Source organism: Rattus norvegicus, chromosome 12 (genome assembly GCF_036323735.1).
Source record: "Rattus norvegicus strain BN/NHsdMcwi chromosome 12, GRCr8, whole genome shotgun sequence".
NCBI classification, from domain to species: Eukaryota; Metazoa; Chordata; class Mammalia; order Rodentia; family Muridae; genus Rattus; species Rattus norvegicus.
In genome coordinates, this window is record NC_086030.1 from 13,573,945 (window position 1) to 13,590,663 (window position 16,719).

The window sequence follows — 16,719 nt, forward strand, 5'->3', positions numbered from 1 at the left end:
TGAAGTCCCTCAGAACATAACTATGACAGTACTAGGCTAATTCACGGGCCAGTAAACTGAGAAGCGAATATTAAGTATAAGTGTTTTTCCTCTCCTTTTTATAAAGAAACACCCAGGATGGCACATCACCCAACTGGGGACGCTCAATATAGGCCTGTGGCACACGCTCACGTTGCTTGCTTATCAAAAAACAAACAAACAAACAAACAAACAAACAAAAAACCCAACCAACCAACCAAACAAACAAAAACCCCAGAGAGCTGTTGATATTTTATTGAAGGCTATTCTTTAAATTTATATTTTATTTTATGTATATGGCTGTTATGTCTGCACACCATATGCCTGCCAAGTGCCCATGAGTACAGTCTCAAGGAGGCCGGAAGAGGATTTCAGAACACTTGAAACTGGGGTTACAGGTGGTTGCAAGCCACCATGTGGGTGCTGGGAGTTGAACTCAGGACCTCTGGAACAGCAGTCAGTGCTCTTAACCACTGAGCCCTCTCTCCAGTCCGGTGACAGTGATGACTCTTCTCTGTTGTATGGTGGTAACTGCATGAGCTATGGCTTCCCTACATAAGTACTTCATGGAGTTCCCCGAGGTTGTCTGCCCAGATGCTGTCACGTGGTGTGCAGGTCTGCCTTCCTCACTTGCAGCATCCAGATGTGGAGTCTGCTGTGAAAACAGCAGAGAAAACTCTCTAAAAACATCTGGAAGGAACATGGAAGAACATCTGGTCTCTAGAACTAGATTCCTACTCCCTTCCTGTCCCCTCCTGGCCCCAGGACTAGATGGTCCCTGTTCTAGAAACACTTTCTGGTCACCGGATGGGGAGGACCCTTTGTAATAAAGTACAAAGTAACTTTATTGAAACAGAAACAAACAGGCAAGGAAGAGATATTTATCAATCAGTAACATCATAATCTTACTCCATTTTCTGTTGCTATAACAAAGTACCTGAGGCTAGATATTTAACAAAGAAAAGAAGTTTATCCGCTGTATCATTTTGGAGGTTGAAAGCCCAAATTCGACTTACGTATTTTCAAGTCCCAGCACACACATGGTCACTCACAACCACCTATAAGTCTAGCTCCAGGAAATTTATTTATTTACCCTCTTCTGGCCTCCCTAGGCATGACAGAGCACACATGCTATACACATACATATGTGTAGAGGACTGTGGAGTTAAGTGGATACAGTCTACCTTTCTTTGCCTTGCTCAACTAGTTCTCAGAATGGGGAAGGGAATATTTTCCTTTTATGGCTAAATATCACACTGCCCCAAGAAATTTAATTGCAGAATGCTAAAATCAGGCCATTTGAACTAGCTAAGCAAATTCTAATTAGTCCAAAGCAATGGTTACAGAATGCCAAGCAGAAAGCCTGAGAGTATCACTGGGTCCTGGAATGAGGGAGATTGCCACAGAGAAGAGACTGAATTCCATTCTGAATCTCAGCTTTCGTTTCTGCGCTCCATGGACTCAAAACCACTACCCTGGGCTCATAAAGCAGGGTTTTTTTTTTTTAAGATTTATTTATTTACTATATATAAGTATACTGTAGCTGGTTCAGACACACCAGAAGAGGACATCAGATCTCATTATGGATGGTTGTGAGCCACCATGTGGTTGCTGGGCTTTGAACTCAGGACCTCTGGAAGAGTAGTCAGTGTTCTTAAACCACTGAGCCATCTCTCCAGCCTGTAAAGCTGGGTTTTAGCCTATAAAGAACTATGGCGTGATATGAGCTTGACTGTGATTATGTCTCTATCTCTAAAAGCATGTGTTATATATTTTATTAGTTCTTTGAGAGTCTTATTCGATGTCTTTTGATCCTATTCACTCCCCTCCCCCAACTCTTCCCACATGCACCCCTCCCTTCCCTACTCATCAAACATGTCCTCTCTCTCTCTCTCTCTCTCTCTCTCTCTCTCTCTCTCTCTCTTCCTCCCTCCCTCTCACACCCCTCCTCCCTCTCTCTCATGCTTCAAAACCACCTACGTTCCCCATATATTCTTGGATGTATAATATTCCATTGGAGCGTTACCAACTCACCAGGGGCTATATACTCTTAGCACCAATAGCACCTTGGTTAGATGTGAGATTTAATGCCCAACTCCCCTCTCTGTGCTGGGCTTTGGTTTAGCTTGGGCTTGCACACGTCTAGCTTGGGCTCGCACAGGTCATACACATGCTGTCAGGACCACAGTGAGTTCATAAGTGCAGCTGCCCTGCTGTGTACAGAGGACACTGCCCAGTGGTAATCTACCATCTCTGCCTCTTCCCTCAGACTTGGAGGGAGTACATTAAATATGTTTGTTATGATTGAAAAGTGCTTACTAAAAACTAAAACACTAAAGTGTTTACTAAAAACCGAGATACAGGGTGCTGCCAGGGAATGGAATTTGTCCTTTTTCCTGCATCCTGCCCTCAGGACAGACACCGTATTAAAGCTCGGTGGCAGACTCCCTCTCCAGGCAGCATGGAGGTGATGAAGGATCTACTTAGGAGAAGACTTGTGGATTTGGTATGCATGTTGAGGACAGAAGACCTGTTTATTTATAGAACTAGTGGACTGACACTGTGTAACTTGGCCACCACTAGTTGTGGTGCAGGGGCATCACGTAGCCCAACAGCAGGAGAAGCCTGAAGCTGGTCAAGCCTTGGACCATTTACTCTGAATCCTTCATTCCACACGAGCGGATACATGGTCTGTGCCAATGCTCAACATTGCTACAAAGTATCTTTAGCGAAAGTGCACATGCGTCTCTGGCAAAAAAAAAAAAAATGGATGTTCGTCTCTGGGGTTGGAGGACCTGATGCTCATGTGCTCCCCCCCAATTCCCCAAATTCAAGGTTTTGCACACTGAATAGCTGAGGAGCAGGGGTCAACGGGAGATTACCAATGTCCAGGAAGCAAATGATATAATTTTCCTTGCCTAAAATAGCCAAGCAATTACATTGGGGATGATCGGAGAGAATTTCAAAGACATGAATGAGTCCGGGCAAATCAGGATTCCAGTCAGTGAGTGAAGGACTTACAGGCTCAAAGCCAGAATCATAAATCACAGAGAGAGAGAGAGAGAGAGAGAGAGAGAGAGAGAGAGAGAGAGAGAGAGAGAGAGAGAGAGATATCTTGTAAAACAGCCTGAAGGTCAGGTTTGAACATGGTGGGTGGTGAGAGGAGTAAGTGGGACTAGAGAGGCCATTTGAGGCCAAGTGTGGAGGAGAGGAGAGACGCCGTGCCTGAGAAGAGTACAGGACAGAGAGGCATGGCCACTATGTGGCTATGAGGGCTAGAGGGCACCTAACTGGGTCTAGGGCAGCCAAGATAGAACATAAAATTAATAGGTAATAGCTCAGGATTATCAGCAGGAGGTAGAGGTTAATGGCATGGAAGTTACACAGTGGTTCAGCTAGTGTGCTGTTTAAGGCCTATTAAAACACAAAGGATGTGTGTGTGTGTGTGTGTGTGTATGTGTGTGTATGTGTGTATGTGTGTGTATGTGTGTGTATATGTGTATGTGTGTGTATGTGTGTGTATATGTGTGTGTATGTATGTGTGTATGTGTGTGTGTATGTGTGTGTGTATGTGTGTGTATATGTGTGTGTATGTATGTGTGTATGTATGTGTGTTTATGTGTGTATGTGTGTATGTGTGTGTATGTGTGTGTGTATGTGTGTGTATGTGTGTGTGTGTCTTTTGGGAACATAAACCGTTGAGGTGGGTGGATATTGAGCCCACCAATGGGATTTATTACTCTTTATTTCAATAGATGGCACCTAATGTATGTGTATCGCTGAGTAGATGCTCCCTGCCAGGGTTTTGCACACTGACATGATTATTATACAGGTCTGTCTCTGTGAGGAGGGGAAGGCAGCAGTGCTGCTACAAGCTAGATGGAGACTGAGAGATATTCCTTCCTTTGCTGGAAGGAATAGGACTCTCCATCTCCCTGGCACCTGCTGGGGCCACGAAGCTGCCTTTGCCAGACACACCGTCTGAGTGGAGACTTTTGAGACAAGCAGGTAACGACATGGACATCCACAGATGACACTGACAGATAAACTCTCTCGTCAGAGCCAAATGACTGCTAAACTTGAGAGGACTTGTATGGTATTGAGGAAAAATGTTATATCTATGCAAATGAATCAAATGTTGTTTGAGACCAATGTTTATCCTCTTAAAAAATTTCATATAGACTTGCTCTCGAGATTTCAATTCACCGAGCATTTAAGTTGGTTCAATAATCCCTTGTCTTCCTGGCTCCTACCAATGTGGTATTTTATTTTGATGCTTATACCCTGCCTCATCCAATTTTAAAACAGCAGATAGTAGCATTGCAAACATCACTGCTAATCGGGCTCTGATTCAGTACCAAGCCACCCGAGCTGTCCCCAATATAGAGGCTGAGTACTTTAGTGACGTTTCTCCATTAAAAAAATAAAACAGGCAGAGATGTTGCTCTGCTAATTAAGTTCGAAGTCTACCATGAGTAACCTTCTGAGTTTGGGTCAATATGGAGGATCCGCTTCACTGGCAAGCTTCTCTTGTCTAGGGAGTTCAACGCCACCCCCACCACACACACACACACACACACACACACACACACACACACACACACACACACACACACACCATTACCTACAGAATGTCATGTATCCTTGGTTAAGATGACAAGTTCAACTTCCTTACTCCTGATAAGAACCTGTTCAGCTAGCACCTGAGATTCCTGGAACGCCTCTCTATGCTAATGAGAATTTTGATACTTTAGGCCTTCAGCCAATGACCTTTGCCCATCCTGGATATTCTGACCCCTGTCTGCACAATTATATAAACCTTTATTCATCCCAAATTAAGTTGGTCTTCCTCCCCACAGCTGGTCCAGGTGCCATCACTGACTGTAAGTACTCACAAGGCTTCTGAACCCATCTGTCATCTCTGCTCTGCATCAAAGGCTTGGACTGCAGAGTGGTTGCTATTGGGAGGTGACAGAGTTGTCAAGAGATGGAGCCTAGCTGTGGGTCACTGGGGTGATGATCTCAAGGGAGATAGTATGGCCCTGGTCACTTCCTCTTTCTAAATATCATTTTCAGCCATGAGGTGGACTTCCTGCAAATCTATGTTGTTGCTTTAGATTTCTATTATATTGTCCTACAGTGCAGTAGGATGTTTGGTCAATGGTGGGCAGTGTATATGGTGGGGGTACCATAAGATTACATTGCCTAGCAACAGGATAACTATCTTGTCTTGTGCAAACACAGTCAAACACAAAGATCACCTGACAACAGTGTTCTTAGTCCATTGTTTATGACACACATATGCCTATACTCAAGGAATTCACCTTTCAATAAGTCTTTATTGTGGTCACAGTGTCATAACAAAGACCATTTCTGGAAGTCAATCCCTATGCTGAGTGTACCAAGATCCATGTATAAGGTAGATACCCTTCAGATTACTTTTTGATATACTAGAAAATAATTCAAAACAGGTGTCTCACCCAATCACACAGACACAGTGGTTGTAGCAACTTCCTCCCAGATAGACCCTTTCAGCTCCTAAGACATTCTAAAGAGAGGTAAAATATTGCATCCTCAGGGAAACTCCTGCAGGATGGGTGCTCAGGAAAGGACACAACTCAGAAGTGTTAGGAAGTTCCTGAAACTTACCAGATTCATTAGGTCCCTCCTTCCCTAAGTGTATATAAGCAACAAGGACTACTGAGATATATTTTCAGATCAGCTCAGCAGCCAGGAGGAGACTCAGACTAGCCAAACTGCCTGGAAGAGGCAGAGACTAGCTGAGCTTCCTAGAAGATTCTTAGACCAAACTAGGTTCCTGGAGGAGACCTTGACCAACTAAGCTGCCTGGAAAGGACACTTTCTAACCTGTTGAGCTACTGCACTACACTATACAGGCTGAAAAATGAGCTCCATGTTTTCAGCTTTTGTGAACTGTCGCCCATGCTGGGATGGGATTTGTTGATGCACTTGCCTTTTGGTTATTTCTGCTCCTGTAAGCAACTCCTCACACAGATTTCTGTAAGTAACCCTGACAAATTCACTGGTTCACTTTTTGTACTTTGGTCTGTCACTGGTTCCTCATGTGGAGTGAATTGATGTTTGCTCCCATATCCCCAGGAATGATGTCACCCAACAGTACAATCCCAGCCAACCCTGCTCTCTGTTTTGCTTCTTCGCTATCCTTTTCTCCAGTCCTTTCATGTCTTGCTTTCATCCAGGAAAAGAAAATTAATAGGTCACTAAAGCAATCTTTTCAAATCAATGTATTAAATGGAAGTCAGCCAAGGTTTTGTGTAGAAAACTTCAAGTCATGAAATTCTATTTCTTTCTTCAGTCCTCAGAAATGGGTGACATAGCTTTTCTGGATTTCTTAAGATTAAAAAAAAAACCCAACTCATTATTTATTATTTTGTGATTTCCTTGTTCTGTAGATGTACCCAATCTCTTGGTGTTTTAATTATGTTTTTTATTTCTTCCTCCCTGTGATTAAAGCCTTGCTAATCTACTGCTGTCCTGAGACTAAAATGGAGGTTTTACAAAATCTTTTGACTTTCTCTCCAGGCAGGGTTGGTTGGTCAATAGTCTTTTCTCCCCATTAAATAATTTTTTTCCTGGCTCCTCTTGGAGCAAATATCAGTCAAGGCAAAATGGCTATTTTGGGATTGTAAATGAGGAGGAATTGAGTGAATATGCAAATTATAGAGTCGAGGGCAGCCTGCCTGAAAGAGAAGGCAGAAAATCAGGCTTCACAATCAAAAGCACTTGTATGTTTTTGTACATCAACTCGCTTCACTCTTCTGTCTCAAATGGGAGAGCGGTGGGCTGGAGAAATAGCTCAGCAGTTAACAAAGCATACCGTGCTCCCAGAGGACCTGAGTTCGGGTCCCAGCACCCATGCTGGGCAGCTCACAGCTGCCTGTAACTCCAGCTCCCCCCCCCCCCCCGCACACATACACTTAATTAAAAAGATGGGTATGAGCAAGGTCTGTAATCAGATGCAGCTGCACAAACATATCAATGAGCACGGGCCCTATCCATGAATTTTTTACGAGCAATAAAAGCGAACGACAAAGGGGCTTCGGGGACCAGTTGATTTTGTGGTTTCAGGGCTCTGAGGCTGGTATCGCCACTATCAGGGAGGAAACATCCACTCCCGTTGTGCACTGAGGTCTATAAACCAGCCCGAGAACTGGACCACAAAACCCCAGATGTTTGCTGGGGAATAAGCTGTGATTTCCTTGTTCTTTAACAGTACCCAATTATAAGCCGATCTGTCCAGGACACTGTAATAAATTATCCATCTGGAGTCATGCAGAGCAACTCGCTTAGAAAGGACAGGCAGGCAGGCTGAGTGAAGATTGAATTTGGTTCAAAGCCAGTTGACATCTTTTTGCTTGGAAAGCCCAGGACTGCTCTGAACTTGGAGAAAGTGGGTTGCAACCCGAAGCATCCTGCCATCTGGGTCCTAGCGCCCACTTCTGCTGCTATCTGAGGTTTCTCTACTATATCAGGAAGGATTTGCTAGGACCTATCCGTTCATTCAGGGCAACATTGAATGGGCTTCTGTGAGCCCCTGGCTTCCCTCAGACAATCCCCACTCCTTCACCTCTACCCAACCCTTTCTTTGACCCAGGGTTACAAAATCTCTCAGGTCCTGCTTTCATCCTGGGAGACTAGAGTAGATGGAAATTCTGAGGAGTCAGTATTCTTCCCCAAGCTGAGAAGCTTTAAGACAGGTGAATCTTTCTCTAAGGTTCCTGCATCCTGAATGGAGTCTAACCTTAAAGCATGCTACTATGTGACTACCGTGTGCAGGGACAGCAAACACAGAAGAGAGGCCCCCACACTGAGGCAGGGTGCACTTGAAGATTGCACTAGGTAGGGTGCTGTGTTTGTGTTGAGAATCTTAAGTCTATCACAAAGGTGAATACGAAATGAGGGTGAGAAACACAGCGAGAAACATGTTTTTCCTACTGGAGGGGGTTAGCCTGTATTTCCTGAATCTTCCTTTCCCCTTTGCACTGACTATCCAATCATATCGGATTACGAAGTCAAAACTAACCAGCCAATGGGTTGACACTCACCACCATGTCATGGATAAACTGTAGAGGCCATCTTGGCCATCTGTGTACATAGCCCTTTTACAAAAAGAAATCACCTTGTCCAGTTATTGTTGCTTTGGTCATGTGTTCCTTTGTGAGATACCAAGACTATTCCTTTTTTAAAACAGCACTTTAAGGTGAAATTAGAGAAGGGGAGATGATATAAAATAGTCTTACTTTCAGGCCTGTAGGAAGTCCATTTAAACTAGGCTGGGCCATGCCAGCAGATCCTATGTGATGTCTTTATAAAAAGATAGAGAGGGTATGTTCTATAGAGGTGTGGTCGGGTATGGGGGAAGGGGTGGCTCTGCGGGCCCATGCTGAGCCAACTCTTCCCCCTGAGGAACAGCCATAAAATAGAGTTTATTCAGGGCATGAGAAGGGGAGTCAGGAGGGTAGCAGAGGCAGAGAAAGGCAGAGAGAGAGAGAGAGAGAGAGAGAGAGAGAGAGAGAGAGAGAGAGAGAGAGAGAGTAGAGGAGGAGAGAAGTAGAGGCCGGCCATAAGATCATGGAGAGAGGTGTGGGGGAAGGATCAAGAGGACAGAGCAGGAGCAGGAAGGCAAGAGAGCAAGAGAGCAAGGAGGGGGACAAACAGCCCCCTTTATAGTGAGTCAGGCACACCGGGCTGTTGCCAGGTAACTGTGGGGTGGAGCTTAGATAAAATGCTAACACTGTGAGTTAGGGCAGATCGATCCTCAGAAGTGAGGGGCATGGAGCTCCACGCTCTGCTAGGCACCATCTACAACAGCAAATGAGCACCGGCCCTCAGGGGAATTCTGCATTGAATCCTAAGGAACCACAGCAAAGACAGATGCCCTGCTTGGGCAAAGTAGTTGCAACCCTAGGACGTAGGCAGTAGGGCATCCTGACAGTGCCATCAAATGCCTCCATTCGAAAGTGCATCTGGAAAGGTTCTGAAGTATATGAAGCTCTGATTAGCCAGGAAGGTATGGGTGGGTGGTCAATGAATTCACCCTTTAGAGCAGCATAGGGAGAATGTACCACCAGAGGGCGATGGAGCGGGAAGTCACGGTGTGGGCTGGAACTTTGGGCCGTGGGCTGGAGCAGAGGGGTGTTTCCATTTGGAGAAGCAGTGTGTTTGATTAGGATTTCGAGGCGTGCAGTTTGCTGGCATGGAATTCACATCACATGAATGATGGCTGTCCCAGCTGGCCACTGTTCTGTTCTGGGAGGTGCCATGAGCTGCCAGACACACAATTCACACTCATGCCAATCACAGACATTCTCTTGATCAAAGTTTAAACCCTAGCAGAGGCAGCCACAGCTTGATGTGGTCAGATAAAGGTTCCACATTTCTTAGTGTCTAGACACGAGGTTTTTCTGTTTGGAATCCCTGAATCACGCTTGTGACAATTCTTTAATGGGGACTGTATTCATTTTCAAATCTCTGATGAAAGGGCTTCCCTTTACATGATACTCCCCAGAGAAGTGTCTCCTCTCTCTGCCCTCACAGTGCTACAATTACAGGGACACACACTGCCCTGCCCAACTCTTCACATGGGTTCTGGGGTTTCGAACTCGGGTCCTTATGCTTTTGTAACAAGCACTCTTACCCTCTCTGAGCCATCGTCCCTGCCCAGAGTCTCATTTTTGAAAACTGAATCTTTTGTGACATGACTTCAGCTCCTGGCACAAACTTTGGAGGATAACAGACACAGGAAAACTACCTTCGTGCTTCTGGTTAAGTGCCTGGGTCACCGCTGAAAGGTTTTGAAGTATTTTATGTAAGACTAAAACGTGGTTTTCCTAACCATAGGATCCTAATGGACAAAAAAAAAAAAAAAAAAAAAAAAAAAAAAAAAAAAAAAGAAGAAGAAGAAAAGAAAATCGAATTAGAATTTGAAGGACAGGCTAGGCTCTTGATTCATAACTGAATATCCATTTTCATCTCAAGAACTCTACTTAGTGGATGTTCTCTGCACAAACTCAAGAGAATAGACCAATTTCAAATGCCAGGACAAGGCAGCCCTGGGACGCATGCAATCTCCTCTGGGGTTTACCAGAAATGTGAGTCACAAGAGAGTAAACAAAGACATCCCAGGAGAGGGTAGATTTGGGTGAGGGACGGCGGCTCTTCAGATCCTGTCTCCCCCACCAGTGGCCCACCTCCGCCCAGACCTTTCTCGATACCCCCAGCTTTGCTTTGGGGACACACATCCCAACCCACACCCTCAGCTAACAATTTCCAATTCCAACTTCATTTGCTTGGCAACTCTTGGAGGCAGCTGTCAAGCTTGCCCGTAGTAAGGAACAAGCCATTCTTTCGAGGGTTGGCAGCTCAAAGGAATGTACTAGGAAGAAAGAAAGCAAGCAATGTAATCCCTTGTAATTCAGAAACGCAACTGTTCTCTGGAGGAGACCTTGGAAGTATTCTCCCCTCTGCTGTTAAACTCTGCTTGGTTATTAAGGTGGTGGCAATTTGCAAGTAAGAAACAACGGTGCCAGGAGCCGTTGTTCCAGAATAGTCCATTTGCTTGAAAATTACTTGGAGAATCGCTATTTCTGGGACACAAGCCAACCATGTTCCTGCTGGAGCATTCTGACCAAGTAAAAGCAACAATTGTGACATAGGATTGCTGAGGGAGATTAGCTCTAGGAAGACGCCCCCCCCCAACAGGAATCTACTGAACATTAACATATTACTCTGCTTCAAAAAGAGGGCCAATCGAATTCTGGGAAGAGATTCTAGATGAGTTCTCCAGAGCGAGCCTCACGAAATCTTAGCTTTTGTGGGTGGGAGCGTGGCCCCGTTGGTAGAGTGCTTGCCTAGCGTGCATGAAGTCCTGGGTTTGACTGCCTGAAAACGGCCAGGGTGATACATGCCTACAAGCAGGGCACTCAGGAGACGAAAGCATGAAGAGCAGAGGTTCTTGGCTGTATCAGGTACATACAGTTCTGAAGCCAGGCAGAGCTGTGCAAGACCCTCAGAAAACAATCATCCACGAACCTCCAAATAAACAAAACGAATAAACAAACGCTCCAGAGGCGTCTGCATCCAATTATTTTTGGCAAATGCTGCACACGAGGTGCTCTGTCTGCCACACGGAATGCACTTTAATGTGTAGATTATGCAGAAGCATATGGTTTATTGTATCAGAATATCGGGAGTACAGAAGCGTATGGTTTATCGATCAGAATATCGGGAATTTCCCTGCACACTAAATTGAATATTTTTTGTTTGGCATATTTAAAAAAAATTATGTCCAAATTACAGTTTCTCCTCCATTCTCTCTGCCCCTCCACTCCCTCATTTCTCTTCAGAAGAGGGCAGGCCTCCAGTGGATCTCAACCAGCCATGGTGTATCAAGTAAGACTAGTCACCTCCTTTCCTAGGAAGGCTGGTGAGGCAGCCCGTCCCAGAGGCAGTCACAGAGTCAGAGACAGCTCCTGCTCCCACTGTTAGGAGTCCCACAAGGGAGTCTAACTGCACAACTGTGACATGTGCAGAGGGCCTGGGTCAGGTTCCCTGGCTGGTGGTTCAGTCTCTGTAGCCTCTATAGGACTCTAGATTTTCTTGTGGTGTCCTTGACTGCTCTGACTCTAACTGCCCCCTTTTCTGAAGGATTCCTCAAGCTCTGTCTGGTGTTTGGCTGTGGGTCTCTGCATCTGTTTCCATCAGTTGCTGGGTGAAGCCTCTCTGATGACAATTGGGCTAGGTACCAGTCATGTTTGGCTTGCTGGGTCTGGGTCACCTCACTCAGGATGTTTCATCCATTTGCTGGCAAATTTCACGGTGTCCTTGTTTTTAATATCCGAGTAATACTCCATTTTGCCAGTGTACCACTTTTTTTTTTAAACCTATCTTTTGGTTGAGGGACATCTGGGTTGTTTCCAGTTTCTGGCTATTATGAACAAAGCTGCTGTGAACAGAGTTGAGTCCTTGTGGTTACAAACCACGCTGTTACCGATTCCTAGTCTAATCTTGTGTCAAAGAACAAATGTTACACAAGTTCAGCCTCGTTTGAACAGCCCGAATTTGCCAGCTGCTGAGTATATGATATGAATGGGGAGAGTGTTCATTCTGTAGCTGCTAGCTGGAGTCCGCTGTGATGGTTTGAATGAGGAAGGACCCCTGTAGACTCAGACATTTGAACACTTGGTCTCCAGTCAGTGGTGCTGTTTGGGGAGGTTTAGGAGGTGTGGCTTTGAGGAAGTACATCTCAGGGAGTGGGGGTCACCTTTGTGGTTATATAACCTTTCCCTACTTCCGGTGTGCATTTTTTTTCTGCTTCTGTCTGAGATGTAAGCTCTCAGCTTCCAGTTCTGGCTGCCATGCCTGCCGCACCTCCCTGTCATGAGGATACCGTTCCCTCTGGAACTCTTCTTTCTACAGGAAACACAGCTGCAACAAAGTAACTGATACATATACTGTAGTTACCACGACAGTGATTGATTGACAGCGTTCAAAGGTTCTACATCATCCCTGAGTCTTTTTTGGTCTAATTGTTATATTAATCACTGACATCACTTAGCGTTATCTACTTCTCCCTTTTATTTTGCCCGTGTTTCGCTCCTTGTATTTTAAGACTGTCTTACTAGTTACCGTCAGTAGTCAGGCCTCTCCACACTGCCTGCCCCAGGGACCACACAGAAGGATCCATCATCAGTAGCTTCTGTTACCACTAGTCGCATATCCTCCCTCCGAACATGTGCTACATCCCCTCATAAAAGGCCAGCCCCTCCTCTCTTCACTCTCTTCTTCCCTCTACTCTCACCCGGAGGCAGCCTCTGTACACCCCTTCCCCACCAAACCTCCCATGTGAGATCGATCGCGTGGTGTGACATCATGGCGTTCATTGCTTATGTCACAACGGTTGCTCTTACGGTTACTGTGTTAGTTGGGGTTCTCTGGCCCACTGGAACTGAACTGAAAGAATAAATACACACACACACACACACACACACACACACTTTAGTTTTTGAAAACGTTTAAGTTGAAAACCCAGAGTTTGGACATTATATACAGATCCTAGATGCCAGCATTTTATTATTATTATTTTTACTTTTGTTGACTAAGTTATCCATTCACTTCACATCCTGAACTCAGCTTCCCCTCCCTCCTCTCCTCTTACTCCTTCCCTCTTGTTTTCCCTTACCCCTGCCACCCTTCCTTCCCTCCTTCCCAGAAAAGGAGAAACCTCCCGCAGATATCAACCAGTGCCAGCATAAGAAGCCACAGCAAGACTGGGCCCATTCTCTTTCCCAGAAGATAGACAAGGTGGCCTATTGAGGGGAATGGGGTCCGAAGGCAGGCAGTGTTGTCAGAGACAGCCCTTGCTCCTGCTTTGGGAGTCCCACATGAATAGACAGCTGCACAACTGTTCCATACATGCACAAGGCCTGGGCCCATTGCATTCACGCTTCCTGGTTAGCAGATCAGTCTCCATTAGCCCCCATGGGCCCAGGTGAGTTGACGATGTTGGTTTTCTTGTAGTGTCCTTGACCACAGGATTCCCCAAGATTCACTCAGTGTTTGGATGTGAGTCTCTGCGTCAGTTTCCAATAGTTTTTGTGTAAAGCCTCTCTGATAATATTTACGGTAGGATCCTGTCCTAGTTAGGGTTTCCACTGCTGTGAACAGGCACCATGACCAAGGGAACTCTTTTAGGGATAACATTTAGCTGGGGCTGGCTTACAGCTTCAGGGATTCAGTCCATCATCATCACGTCAGGAGCATGGCAGCATCCAGGCAGGCATGGGGCAGGAGGAGCTGAGAGGTCTACATCTTCCTCTGGAGGCTGCTAGCAGAAGACTGACTTCCAGGCAGCTAGGATAGGGTCTTAAAGCCCATGCCCACAGTGACACAGTCACTCTAACAAGGCCACAGCTACTCCAACAAGGCCACAGCTACTCCAACAAGGCCACACCTACTCCAACAAGGCCACAGCTACTCCAACAGGCCACAGCTACTCCAACAAGGCCACAGCTACTCCAACAAGGCCACACCTACTCCAACAAGGCCACAGCTACTCCAACAAGGCCACAGCTACTCCAACAAGGCCACACCTACTCCAACAAGGCCACAGCTACTCCAACAAGGCCACACCCACTCCAACAAGGCCACACCCACTCCAACAAGGCCACACCTCCTAATAGTGCCAATCCCTGGGCAAGGCATATCCAAGCCACCACAGTTCCTGTGATACAGATCTCGAGGCTAGGAGACACATGTTTCTGACCTGGATCTCAGCATGGAGATCTTGAGGCATAGTCGAATGAACATAAATTAAATGGGGATTTGTTAGATTGGCTTAAATTATATAGTCTGGTGAGTCCAGCCATGGCTGGGAATCGGTCCAGGAGATTAGCTGTCTCCACATCCCAGTCTCAGCCCAGAGGATTCCTGAATAGCTTCAGTCTGTGTTGGAAGTCTGAAGAAGGTGATTCTAACATCAGTGAGGGAATGCAACAGTGCAGCCACAGGTAGATGGATTTGTCAGCAAGAGTGATTGCTTGTAAGCAGGCAAAAAGCCTCCTTCTTCCCTCTTCCTGTTATCTGGGCTATCTGTTGGTATTTTACCATCCAGATTCAGCGTGGATCTTCCAGCTTGGAATAATCTGATCAAGAAAATCTCACAGGAGGCCCTGAGGCTTTCTTTCTAGTTGATTCCACATCCAGTCACATTGACATCTAAGAGTAGCCATCACAGATAAAGAGAGATCAAAGTCTTGCAGGTTGAAAGTTTGTTCCCAGGTAGGCTGCTATTTTGGGAAGTTCTGGAAATGTCAGTGGGTCTTAATTAAAGGAAGTACATTCTGGACGTCTGTGCTATTGGAAGCCATACCCCATCCTTTCACCCATCTTTCTGGCCACCATGAGGTATAGAATCTCTTTCCCCATTCCCTTCTGCTGTATGGGGCGGAGCCAAGCAGCCATGAACACGACTCTCTGAAGTAGCTAGTCAAAAACCAACCAACCAAACAGACAAACAAACAAAGGAAATCTTCCCTTCTTGAATGTTTTTCCTCTGGTACTTGGTTCAGCAGCTGACAGGGATCCCACAAACCTCATTGCCCGCGAGCAGATGGTCCTCGTGAGTTGAAATCAGCTCCATCTTTTGCAGGCACTGGGTCAAAAACTTCCGGAGTCTGTCTTTGTGGTTTATTCTTCTTACATATTTAAGCATAGTAAAATTGTGGGAAACGTCACCACGTGACAATTGCCACAACGAAGCTTTAGGCCCAGATACAGCTAAACTCCCTCGCAAAGGAGCAAAGCACCGGTGACCTTTAAGAATGAGTTCTGGGGCTGGGGATTTAGCTCAGTGGTAGAGCGCTTGCCTAGCAAGTGCAAGGCCCTGGGTTCGGTCCCCAGCTCCGAAAAAAAGAAAAAAGAAAAAAAAAAAAAAGAATGAGTTCTATTGTCTGATAAGCAGTCAGGGCTGGGGCCTAGGGAGGAAGGACTTGGAACGGCAAACGGATGGTTGTATTGATGGAGGACCGGAAGTACGTGGGACTCTCTCCTAAGGACGGGCTCCATTCACTGAGACACAGCTCAGGATAAGGGGCTGAACAAGGCCCAGGATATTGGGGGTGTACAGATGGAGGCTAACTCCTACTAGAACAGCAAAGGGTCACCAGGTTGTTTGACCCCTTTCACCCCTGCCTTCCAGGTACCTGATGTAGCTCTTTTCCTTCCCTTGAATAAAACAGGCCCGTATGATCGACAGTCCTGGTTACGGCATGCGGGCAGCGGACACTGTTGCACGCCGCACTTGCGTGTCCCAGCTGCCGCTTCCTTCACGAGCTTTCCCCTGGCCGTGGACAACGGTTCCTTTTCATTCTGCTAACAGTTTTCCTTAGAAATCGTTTTGCTTCGAACCGAAACAGGCCCCCTTTGGCTCCTGAGGCTTGTAGTTTTGACCTGTTTGTACCTCTATACTGAAAGCACGAGGGTCGGGCACGGCGGTACACACTCACAATCCCGGCACTTCCATCAGGGAGGCAGAGGCAGGAAGGACACGAGTTCAAGGACAACCTGAACCACACAGCACGGCTTTGCTTTAAAAGGAGAAGGGGCCAGTTGCATGCAGCGTGCAGGACACTCTTGCTTTTTCAGTCCATTTTGTCCAAAGCTATTTTTAAAATTTGGATGTTTGGGCGATTAATAGTTACTGTAATTATGTTGGATTTAGGCTTTTTGGTTCGTTTTGTTGTTTTTTTGTTTTGTTTTGTTTTGTTTTTGTTTTTGTTTTTTGTTTTTGGTTTTGGTTTTTTTTTTTTTTTTTTTTTTTTTTTTTTTTTTTTTTTTTTTTTTTTTTTTGAGACAGGGTTTCTCTGTGTCGCCCTGACTGTCCCGGAACCCCGTAGACCAGGCTGGCCTGGAACTCACAAAGATCTGTCTGCCTCTGCCTCCCAAGTGCTGGGATTAAAGACAGGGTGTGTTCCGCCACCACCCGGCTTAGGCCTCTCACTTTTATTATATTATTATTTTTTTTTTTTTTGGTTCTTTTTTTCGGAGCTGGGGACCGAACCCAGGGCCTTGCGCTTCCTAGGCAAGCGCTCTACCGCTGAGCTAAATCCCCAGCCCCTTATTATATTATTTATCACACACCTCGGTTTGCTCTTTGCTCTC

The 16,719-nt window shown here is 45.8% G+C and overlaps 1 long non-coding RNA gene across 1 annotated transcript; it reads right to left on the reverse strand.

Moving 5' to 3' along the window:
- Positions 1 to 269: 269 nt before the first annotated feature.
- Positions 270 to 16,039, reverse strand: LOC134481154 (uncharacterized). Its single transcript, XR_010056463.1, has 2 exons — positions 15,762 to 16,039; positions 270 to 673 (listed from the first exon to the last, which is right to left on the reverse strand). It is a non-coding gene; the product is annotated as an uncharacterized LOC134481154 (long non-coding RNA).
- Between the last annotated feature and the right edge of the window lie 680 nt (positions 16,040 to 16,719).